Source organism: Arachis hypogaea, chromosome 9 (genome assembly GCF_003086295.3).
Source record: "Arachis hypogaea cultivar Tifrunner chromosome 9, arahy.Tifrunner.gnm2.J5K5, whole genome shotgun sequence".
NCBI lineage: Eukaryota > Viridiplantae > Streptophyta > Magnoliopsida > Fabales > Fabaceae > Arachis > Arachis hypogaea.
This window is the reverse complement of record NC_092044.1, coordinates 24,092,621-24,103,959: the sequence shown is the minus strand read 5'-3', so window position 1 is coordinate 24,103,959 and position 11,339 is coordinate 24,092,621. Positions and strand designations below refer to the sequence as shown.

The 11,339-nt window shown below is 38.9% G+C and overlaps 1 non-coding gene across 1 annotated transcript; it reads right to left on the bottom strand.

Annotated features, from left to right (window-relative positions):
* Positions 1-10,794: 10,794 nt before the first annotated feature.
* Positions 10,795-10,902, bottom strand: LOC112713528 (small nucleolar RNA R71). Its single transcript, XR_003158500.1, has one exon. It is a non-coding gene; the product is annotated as a small nucleolar RNA R71 (small nucleolar RNA).
* Positions 10,903-11,339: the final 437 nt, after the last annotated feature.

Genomic DNA, 11,339 nt, shown 5'->3' with positions numbered 1-11,339 from the left:
AAATTCTCTTAACTATTGTTTGATGCAGTTTACAACTCAAAACATTCTTATTTGTTTGTCTGACTATCTTAATCACTCAACTATTGTTACTTGATCTATTAATCCTTGTGGGATCGACACTCACTCACCTGAGTTATTACTTGGTATGACCCGGTACACTTGCCAGTTAGTTTGTGGTATTCAAAATTTGCAACCAATGATTCTACAGTGTACATCCATTGTCTTTTTTGAACATTCCCTCCGTGTGCCAAAACTTTCAGGCATTACAAACCACTTGTTAGAATTGATGGGACTCACTTGTATGGCAAATGGGGGTAGATTGCTTCTGACAATTGAGTAGGATGGAAACTTGAACATCATCCTAATGACTTTTGCACTTGTTGAAGGAGAAAATATGAAGTCATTGTCCTTTTTCTCTCAAATCTTTGCCAGCATGTGATCCTACAATAGGATATTCTTGTTATCTTTGTTAGACACAATGGGATCAAGGCTACTTTGAAGGCACCTGATGATGGTTGGGTCCCGCCAAGTGGTATCATGCATTTTGAGAACAAGCTTGTCGCAGCAAACTTTGCTTTGAGTTTTCAAGATTAAGGATGCAAAGAGGCTGCTTGTGAATGATGATAACTATAGTTGTTAATGGACTAGATGGTTAGACCAAAAAACTAATGGACTGAATCCTAAACCGGATCGGTTTAACATTCTGACAGTTTAAAGATGAAACCAATCAAAACCAGTGTGAACTGCCCTAAACTGATGTGAACCGGTCAAAATCCAAACAACTCACGCGCTAATAATGTTAGCATGTGGGTTTGAGCACATTTTCAAAAACTTACTTGAACTGGATTCGAACACGAAGTTAAAAGGGTGGGGAGCAGCCTTGCAACAACTAGGCTAGGAAGTTTTGCTTTGAGTTTTCAATATTAAGGATGCAAAGAGGCTACTTGTGAATGCTGATAAGTATAGATGTAAAAATCGGATCGGATTGGACGGTTCAACTGAAAAACCAATGAACTAAATCCTAGACTGGTCCGGTTTAACATTCTGACTACTTAAGGATGAAATCGGTCAAAACTCGTGCGAACCACCCTAAAAAAATTAAAGAAAATCCTACCTCTATTTTTAGAGACCAAAATTTTGAAGCAACAATTTTTATTTATCAATTTTAATCGTACTAACAAGTTTGTATAAATAACTCTCATGGTTATTTACACATACTTGAATAATGTAATAGGTACAAGCTATTTATAAATTATGACAATAAAAAAATAATAATGAATTTAATATAGAAATAAAATAAAAATTATTTGTAATAAGAAAAAAATAGATATAAATTCATGATGACTAGGTTAACCAGTTCAACCAGTCACTCAACAGTTAAATCAATGACCCATTAACCTAGTATTTTGATCAGGTCAATTGCTGGTTCAGTTCTAATAACTATGATGATATGTAGCCTCCGCATCAAGATAGTGGGAGAAGGTTCAAACCTATGATGAAAAACATTTCTAAGTGTGTTAGCTTTGTTTTCAAATGTACAAGGAATCTTTTGGTCACTTCGTTGATGAAGTCCACACATGCTAGGTTGGCAGAGCTATTTGTTTGCCAAGAACGGGATTGAGGAACAGTTAGAGACTAGCCTCCAATTTTGATAAGCTCTAATGAAGGCCATAGAGTGCAACTGGAGGGATTTAAGATGCTTCACAGTGACCACTATACTATAGGTCTAACTCTGAGTTCACCGTGACAGAGATGAGTCCTATGATAACTTCTCACTTAGCTCATATAGAGTATTATTGAGGGACTGAACATGTAACTGCTGGTATTTTTAGTCCCTATATCATCCATATAACCACGCCGTAGTATGTTGTGCCCTATATCGGCTCAATTGGACAACTTATATTCATCATGTATACCACATGATAACAATGTTTCATGTCGATAGGATGGGTTTCACCCCTCCTATTCTAGAAAGGTTCTGGCCCCATATGATGGTCCCACTGTCATTCCTTATCTAATATTAGACTTGTGAAAAAAGGGCGTCCAAGAACAACTAGAATTCGAACCAACATGGATGTGGTTGATCCTAACCATCCAAAGAGATGTGGACTCTATAGGTAGGTTGGACATACATGAAGGAATTGTGATCAGCCGTAGATCGCGTTACTGTCAATAGTCAAAGCCAATTGTTAGGCCACATCCTGTAGCGTGACGGTGCATTCTCGGAGAGGCATATGAAAGCTAAGGTGTACATTTTTGGATGCCATCTTTCAGTAAATGTGCTGATAAGAGGCTCATCCAACTTAAACCAATAGTTGTTCAACCTAGTGTGGTGGTATAAGTCAGCAGCTGGTGCATGGAATTGTGATCACACTTTTCACAACTCCGCACAACTAACCAGCAAGTGCACTGGGTCATCCAAGTAATACCTTATGTGAGTAAGGGTCGATCCCACGGAGATTGACGGCTTGAAGCAAGCTATGGTCATCTTGTAAATCTCAGTCAGGCAGATTCAAATGGTTATGAGGTATTAATAATTAAAAGATAAACAAAACGGAAAAATAACATAGAGATACTTATGTAATTCATTGGTAGAAATTTCAGATAAGCATTTGGAGATTCTTTGTTGCTTCTGAACCTCTGTTTTCATATTGTCTTCATCAGATCATGGATCCTCCCTTCCATGGCAAGCTGTATGATCCTCTCAGTGAAAATGGTCCAGCTACGGTTTCTGTACGGCTAATCAACTGTCGAATTTCTCGTCTCGGATGAAAAATACTAGGCACAGCTACCGCAGGGCTAATCATCTGTCGGTTCTCACTTGTGTCGGAATAAGATCTATTGATCCTTTTGCACACTGTCACTGTACCCACCATTCGCGAGTTAGAAGCTCCTCACAGTCATCCCTTCCCAGATCCAACTCGGAATACCACAGACAAGGTTTAGACTGTCCGGATCTCAAGAATGTTGTCTATTGATTCTAGCCTATACCACGAAGATCCTAATCACGGGGTCGGATGCTCTATTGTCAGAAGAGACGATGCGAATCCGTAGATCAGAGACCCAAGAGAGTATACTCCGGCTGGCGTCCAATGACTATGTTGAACATCATGTAGACCGCTTTATGGTTGTCAGGCACGTGGATCTTGGCTAAGCGAGTACTGAAGATAGTGGGTGATTATCACGGGTTACCCCTTCAGTCTAACTTAACTGAATTAAGTACAAGAGTATATCTTGGAGAAGAAGTAGGCATGAATTGAAGGAAAAATAATAGTACTCACATTAATTCTTGAGGAACAGTAGAGCTCCTCACCTTAATCTATGAGGTGTAGAAACTCCACCGTTGAAAATACATAAGAGAAAAAGGTTTAGGCATGGCTGAATGGCCAGCCTCCCCAAAGATGATCATAAAGCACAAGGGTTCCAAAAAGACCCCAATACAATAGTAAAAAGTGCTATTTATACTAAACTTGTAAACTAGGTTTACAGAAAATGAGTAGATAGTGCAAAAATCCACTTCCGGGGCCCACTTGGTGTGTGCTTGGGCTGAGCTTTGAAGCTTTCACGTGCATAGGCCATCCTTGGAGTTAAATGCCAGCTTGGATGCCAGTTTGGGCGTTTAACTCCAGTTCTGGTGCCAGTTCCAGCATTTTATGCCAGAAAATGGTCTCTGGTGGGCGTTTGGACGCCATTTTGGGCCATCAAATCTCGGGTAAAGTATGGACTATTATTCTGGAAAGCCCAAGATGTCTACCTTCTAACGCATTTGAGACGCGGCAATTGGGCTTCTGTAGCTCTAGAAAATCCACTCCGAGTGCAGGGAGGTCAGAATCCAATAGCATCTGCAGTCCTTTCTCAGCCTCTGAATTAGATTTTTGCTCAGGTCCCTCAATTTCAGCCAGAAAAACCTGAAATCACAGAAAAATACACAAAATCATAGTAAAGTCCAGAAATGTGATTTTTGCATAAAAATTAATAAAAATATACTAAAAACAATGCCAAAAAGCGTATAAATTATCTGCTCATCACAACACCAAACTTAAATTGTTGCTTGTCCCCAAGCAACTAAAAACAAAATAGGATAAAAAGAAGAGAATATTCAATAAATTCTAAAACATCAATGAAGCTTAGTTCCAATTAGATGAGTGGGACTAGTAGCTTTTTGCTTCTGAACAGTTTTGGCATCTCACTTTGTCCTTTGAAGTTTAAAATGATTGGCATTCATAGGAACTCAAAATTCAAATAGTGTTATTGATTCTCCTATTTCAGTATGTTGATTCTTGAACACAGCTACTTATGAGTCTTGGCCATGACCCTAAGCATCTTGTTTTTCAGTATAACCACTGGATACATAAATGCCACAGACACATAACTGGGTAAACCTTTTCAGATTGTGACTCAGCTTTGCTAGAGTCCCCAGTTAGAGGTGTCCAGGGTTCTTAAGCACACTCTTTTGCCTTGGATCACGACTTTAACCACTCAGTCCCAAACTTTTCACTTGGACCTTCATGACACAAGCACATGGTTAGAGACAGCTTGATTTAGCCGCTTAGGCCAGGATTTTATTCCTTTGCCCCCTCCTATCCCCTGATGCTCAAAGCCTTGGATCCTTTTTACCTTTGCCTTTTGATTTAAAGGGATATTGGCTTTTTCTGCTTGCTTTTTCTTTTTTTCTTTCTTTTTCTCTATTTTTTGCTCCTTTTTTTGCAAGCTTTGTATTTTTCACTGCTTTTTCTTGCTTCAAGAATCAATTTTATGATTTTTCAGATTATCAATAACATTTCTCTTTTTTCATTATTCTTTCAGGAGCCAACAATTTTAACATTCATAAACTTCACTATAAAAAATATGCATTGTTCAAGCATTCATTCAGAAAACAAAAAGTATTGCCACCACATCAAAATAATTAAACTAATTTCAAGATAGAATTCGAAATTCATGTACTTCTTATTCTTTTGCAAATAGAAACATTTTTCTTTTAAGAAAGGTGAATGATTCATGGAACACTCATAGCTTTAAGACATAGACACTAGACACTAATGATCATGTAATAGAGACACAAACATAGACAAAACATAAAGCATAAAAACAAAAAAACAGAAAAATAAGAACAAGGAAATTAAAGAACAGGTCCACCTTAGTGACGGCGACTAGTTCTTCCTCTTGAAGATCCTATGGAGTGCTTGAGCTCCTCAATGTCTTTTCCTTGCCTTTGTTGTTCCTCCCTCATGGCTCTTTGGTCTTCTTTAATTTCGTGGAGGATAATGGAGTGCTCTTGGTGCTCCATCCTTAGTTGCTCCATGTTGGAACTCAAATCTCCTAAAGAGGTGTTGAGTTGCTCCCAATAGATGTGTGGAGGAAAATGCATCCCTTGAGGCATCTTAGGGATTTCTTGATGAGAGACTTCCTTATGCTCTTGTTGAGGTCCATGAGTGGGCTCTCTTGTTTGCTCCATCCTCTTTCTAGTGATGGACTTTTGAGATGAATCTCTCCATCTTCCAAGACTCGGAGTTAAAAGCAACTGCCTTCCCTTTCCTCTTCTTAGAGTTTTCTTCGACCTTAGGTGCCATTAATGGTTATGGAAAAACAAAAAACAACGCTTTTTCCACACCAAACTTAAAAGGTTTGCTCGTCCTCGAGTAAAAAAAGAAAGAAAGGAGGAGAAGAAGAAGAAATGGAGGAGATGGAGGTGTAGGAGTGGTTTGGCAAAGGGGGTTAGGAGTATTTATGATGTGTGAAAATGAAGGAGTAAGGAGGGGTATTTATAGGGTAAGGAGGAGAGGGAATCTATGTGATAGGGGTTGGGTTTGGAATGGAAATGGTTTGAATTTGAGTGGGTGGGGGTAGGTGAAGAGATTATGGGGAAGAGGGTAGGATTTGATAGGTGAATGGTGTTTGGAAAAGAGTGTTATGGAAAGGTGTGAAGAGGAATGAGAGTGAGTTGAGATAAGTAGGGATCCTGTGGGGTCCACAGTTTCTGAGGTGTCAAGAATTTCTCATCCTTACACCTTTCTCGCATTTAAACACCCTCTGTGTGGCATTTCTGGTGTTAAACGCCAGGCTGATGCCCTTTTCTGGCGTTAAACGCCAGTCTAGTTGCCAGTTCTGGCGTTTAACGCCCAGAATGCTGCCAAACTGGGCGTTAAACGCCCATTCTGCTACCCTTACTGGCGTTTAACGCCAGCCAGACACCAGACATCCTTTTCAGGCGTTAAACACCAGTCTGGCTATCATTTCTGGCATTTAACGCCCAGAATACTGCCAGAATGGGCGTTAAACGCCCATTTTGCTATCCTTACTGGCGTTTAAATGCCAGTAAGCTCGTCGTCCAGGGTGTGCTATTTTTTATGCTATTTTTTATTCTTACTTTAATTCTGCAGCTATTTTTGTGACTTCACATGATCATCAACCTAAAGAAGACATATAATAACAATGGAAAATAAAATGAAAGAGTAATAAATATAGATAAATAAAATTGGGTTGCCTCCCAATAAGCACTTCTTTAATGTCAATAGCTTGACAGGAAGCTCTTACATAGCTTTACAGATACTCAGAACATGGTTGTGGCTTCCCAACACCAAACTTAGAAGTTGAGTGTGGGGGCTCTATCTGACTCTGTATTGAAAGAAGCTTTTCATGCTTCTTCTCCATGTTTACAGAAGAAGATCTTTGTTTCTTAAACACAAGGTAGTCCTCATTCAATTAAAGGACTAACTCTCCTCTGTCCACATCAATCACAGCCCTTGTTGTGGCTAGGAAGGGTCTTCCAAGGATGATAGATTCATCCTCATCCTTCCCAGTATCTAGGATTATGAAGTCAGTAGGGACGTAAAGGCATTCAACCTTCACTAAGACATCCTCTACAAGTCCATAAGCCTGTTTCATTGATTTGTCTGCCATCTCTAGTGAGATTCTTGCAGCTTGTACCTCAAAGATCTCTAGTTTCTCCATTACAGAGAGTGGCATGAGGTTGATACCTGACCCCAGGTCACACAGAGCCTTCTCAAAGGTCATGGTGCCTATGGTGCAAGGTATTAAGAAAGATGAGCGGATAATTTGTACGCTTTTTGGCATTGTTTTTAGTATGTTTTTAGTATATTTTAGTTAGTTTTTATTATATTCTTATGAGTTTGTGTGTTTTTCTGTGATTTCAGATATTTTCTGGCTAAAATTGAGGGACCTGAGCAAAAATCTGATTCAGAGGCTGAAAAGGACTGCAGATGCTATTGGATTCTGACCTCCCTGCACTTGAAGTGCTTTTTCTGGAGCTACAAAAGCCCAATTGGCGCGCTTTCAACTGCGTTAGAAAATAGACATCCTGGGCTTTCCAGCAATGTATAATAGTTCATACTTTGCTCGAGATTTGATGGCCCAAGCAGGCATTCCAAGTCAGCTCAAGAATTCTGGCGTAAAACGCCGGAATTGGCACAAGAATGGGAGTTAAACGCCCAAACTGGCACAAAAGCTGGCGTTTAACTCCAAGAAGAGTCTCTACACGAAAAGGCTTCAATGCTCAGCCCAAGCACACACCAAGTGGGCCCGGAAGTGGATTTTTATGTCATTTACTCATCTTTGTAAACCCTAAGCTACTAGTTCTCTACAAATAGGACCTTTTGCTATTGTATTTTGGTCTTTTGATCACTAGAATCTTTTGATCACTTTAGATCTTTAGATCATTTTTGGACATCTAGTTCTTAGATTATCGGGGGCTGGCCTCTCGGCCATGCCTAGACCTTGTTCTTATGTATTTTCAACGGTGGAGTTTCTACACACCATAGATTAAGGTGTGGAGCTCTGCTGTACCTCGAGTATTAATGCAATTACTATTGTTCTTCTATTCAATTCAGCTTATTCTTGTTCCAAGATATTCATTCGCACCCAAGAACATGATGAATGTGATGATTATGTGACGCTCATCATCATTCTCACTTATGAACGCGTGCCTGACAACCACTTCCGTTCTACAAGCAAACAAGGCTTGAATGTTTATCTCTTGGGTTCCTTAATCAGAATCTTCGTGGTATAAGCTAGAATTGATGGCGGCATTCAAGAGAATCCGGAAGGTCTAAACCTTGTCTGTGGTATTCTGAGTAGGATTCAATGATTGAATGACTGTGACGAGCTTCAAACTCGCGATTGTGGGGCGTTAGTGACGGACACAAAAGAATCACTGGATTCTATTCCGACATGATCGAGAACCGACAGCTGAATAGCCGTGCTGTGACAGAGCACGTTGAACATTTTCACTGAGAGGACGGGACTGTAGCCACTGACAACAGTGAAACCCTACATACAGCTTGCCATGGAAAGGAGTAAGAAGGATTGGATGAAGACAGTAGGAAAGCAGAGAGACGGAAGGGACAAAGCATCTCCATGCGCTTATCTGAAATTCTCACCAATGAATTACATAAGTATCTCTATCTTTATTCTATGCTTTATTCATAAATCATTCATAACCATTTGAATCTTCCTGACTGAGATTTACAAGATGACCATAGCTTGCTTCATACCAACAATCTCCGTGGGATTGACCCTTACTCGTGTAAGGTTTATTACTTGGACGACCCAGTGCACTTGCTGGTTAGTTATGCGAAGTTGTGATAAAGAGTTGAGATTGCAATTGTGCGTACCATGTTGATGGCGCCATTGATGATCACAATTTCGTGCACCAAGTTTTTGGTGCCGTTGCCGGGGAATTGAATGTCCTAACTACAGTTTCGCATTTGTTCCCTGCAATAACAGTGCCAAGTTTTGATCCAGCAACAACACCAAGTTTTTGGCGCCGTTGCCGGGGATTGTTTGAGTTTGGACAACTGACGGTTCATCTTGTTGCTTAGATTAGGTATCTTTCAAAATTTTTAAGAATGAATTCTAGTGTTTCAAGGTGATGTTCTTATCATCACCAAAGCTGATTGATCTTCATCAATTTAGCTCTTGAATGCAATGTCCTGCTAAAGCTTGGCTAGCCATGTCTAATTCCTTTAGACTAAAGCTTTAGACTAACATTGCATGATTCCTGGAATTCTTATTAAAAATTTTGAACCTCTTTATTTTCTTCTCCATATAATTTTTGAAAAAACCAAAAAAATTACAAAACCATAAAAACCAAAAATATTTCTTGTTTGAGTCTAGTGTCTCATTTTAAGTTTGGTGTCAATTGCATGTTTCTGTTCTTTTTGCATTCATGTGTCTTCAGTGATCATCAAGTTGTTCTTGATGATTTACTTGCTCTGATCTTGAAATTCTCTTGTTTTGTGTGTTTTGTTGTTTCTCATATGCATTCTCAATTTGTTAGTGTCAGTAGTATACAAACATCTAAGTTTGGTGTCTTGCATGCATTGTTTATTTGATTTTAGTTGCATTTTGGTTATTCCTCATCATTAAAAATGCAAAAAAAAATTAATTTGTGTCTTTTCAGTTCAATAATACAGAGAATTGAAGATTCAGAACATACAGCAGAGGAATTACACAGAAAAAGCTGGGCGTTCAAAACGCCCAGTAAGGAAGGAAAACTGGCATTTAAACGCCAGCCAGGGTGCCTGGCTGGGCGTTTAATGCCCAAAAGGGTAGCATTTTGGGCGTTAAACGCCAGAATGGATACCATTCTGGGCGTTTAACGCCAGGATGGCACGAGAGGGAAGACTTTGTTTTTAATTCAAATTTTTTTCAAGTTTTCATAATTTTTCAAAATCAAATCTTTTTCAAATCATATCTTTTCAATCATATATTTTCAAAATCAATTTCTTTCCTTTTTCAAAAATACTTGCTAATAATTAATGATTTGATTCAACATTTCAAGTATGTTGCCTTTTCTGTTGAGGAAGGTTTAATGTTTGAATCATATCTTTTCTTGTTAGCCAAGTCATTAATTTTCAAAATCAAATCTTTGTAAATTGTTTTCAAATCATATCTTCTCAATCATATCTTTTTAAAGCTATATCTTTTCAATCATATCTTCTTAATCACATCTTTTTCAAAATAGTTTTCAATCATATCTTTTTGATTTCTAATTTCAAAATCTTGTTCAAAAATCACTTAATTTCTTTCCCACTCTTAGTTTTCGAAAATCATCAATCAATTTTCAAAATTCTTTTTCAAAATCTTTTAACTTATTTTCGAAAATTCTTCCCCTCTTCTCACATCCTAATTCTTCTACCTCCTCTTTCTATTTTTCTTTTCCCGTGCCACCTCAAGGAATCTCTATACTGTGACATAGAGGATTCCATATTTTCTTGTTCTCTTCTCTTTAATATGAGCAGGAGCAAAGACAAAAGTATTCTTGTTGAGACTGACCCTGAACCTGAAAGGACCTTGAAGCGAAAGCTAAGAGAAGCTAAAGCATTACTCTCTGTAGAGGGCCTAACAAAGCTCTTCAAAGAAGAAGAAACCATGGCAGCCGAAAACAACAACAATGCCAACAATGCAAGGAAGGTGCTAGGTGACTTTACTGCACCTACTCCCGACTTCTATGGGAGAAGCATCTCTATCCCTGCCATTGGAGCAAACAACTTTGAGCTTAAGCCTCAATTTGTTTCTCTAATGCAAAAGAATTGCAAGTTTCATGGACTTCCATTGGAAGGTCCTCATCAGTTTTTAACTGAATTCTTGCAAATCTGTGACACTGTCAAGACCAATGGGGTTGACCCTGAGGTCTACAGACTTATGCTATTCCCTTTTGCTGTAAGAGACAGAGCTAGGATATGGTTGGACTCACAACCTAAAGAAAGCCTGAACTCTTGGGAAAAGCTAGTCAATGCCTTCTTGGCAAAGTTCTTTCCACCTCAAAAATTGAGTAAGCTTAGAGTGGAAGTCCAAACCTTCAGATAGAAGGAAGGTGAATCCCTCTATGAAGCTTGGGAAAGATACAAACAATTGATCAAAAAGTGTCCTTCTGACATGCTTTCTGAATGGAGCATCATAGGTATCTTCTATGATGGTCTGTCTGAACTGTCCAAGATGTCATTGGACAGCTCTGCTGGAGGATCTCTTCATCTGAAGAAGACACCTACAGAAGCTCAAGAACTCATTGAAATGGTTGCAAATAACCAATTCATGTACACTTCTGAAAGGAATCCTGTGAACAATGGGACGAATCAGAAGAAAGGAGTTCTTGAGATTGATACTTTGAATGCCATATTGGCTCAGAACAAAATATTGACTCAGCAAGTCAATATGATTTCTCAAAGTCTGTCTGGAATGCAAGCTGCACCAGGCAGTACTAAGGATGCTTCATCTGAAGAAGAAGCTTATGATCCTGAGAACCCATAAATGGAAAAGGTGAATTACATGGGAGAACCCTATGAAAACACCTATAATTCTTCATGGAGAAATCATCCAAA